Source organism: Echinops telfairi, unplaced genomic scaffold (assembly GCF_000313985.2).
Source record: "Echinops telfairi isolate 266 unplaced genomic scaffold, ASM31398v2 ScPeMD7_2010;HRSCAF=2546, whole genome shotgun sequence".
NCBI classification, from domain to species: Eukaryota; Metazoa; Chordata; class Mammalia; order Afrosoricida; family Tenrecidae; genus Echinops; species Echinops telfairi.
In genome coordinates, this window is record NW_022105908.1 from 11,047,755 (window position 1) to 11,048,574 (window position 820).

Here is an 820-nt window from a genome sequence, read left to right on the forward strand (position 1 = left end):
ATTGAGGGAGTACTTGAGTAGAGGCCCAATGGCAATCTGCTACCTTAATATTAAACCTATAAATGTAGTATTAAGGTAGCAGATGGAAGATCTAGGTAGCTCATCTCCATGCCTACCCTACACTTGGTAGCCTTAACATACTCCTAGTTTGGATTTTTACCTTGAGAGTGACATTAAAGATCTAGCCAGGGAGGGGACAAAGAGAGCTGATACCAAAGGCTCAAATAGAAAGTAAATGTTTAGAAAATGATGATGGCAACATATGTACAAAAATGCTTGATACAATTGATGCATGGAATGTTATAAGAGCTGTAAGAACCCCCAATAAATGGTTTAAAATAATAATAATAAAATTTGAAAAAATCTAGCCAAGTACCAGGTCAGGGTGAAAAGCTTGCATTAATCAGCTTAGCTAGTGACCCATTTTCCTCTCTCATGGGTTAGCTACTAAGCGGATTTCCTCCTTAAGGCACATTTTAGTACACACTGGCACCAGGAATCCTAGAGAGACCAATGCAATTTCTGTATTCATTTGGTAGTAGTACCAAACAATAGAGGGGCGGATTTGCTGCTATGTGTGTCCAGTGTCCATTGGTGTGGGAGATAAATTAACATTTGCTGGGTTTGTCAATTTCTTGATGTTTCCATCTTAAAGTTGTTCTGATTTCTTATATAAATCTCTGTGGTACATTAGTATCTCTTTGGGAAAGATCCTGGGAACCTTCTTGAAGAACTCAAGCAATTGAAAACTATAAACTTGACCTAATTTGGATTTCCCTAAGGGACTTTCATCAACATACGCACCATGGAATTCCTTTGG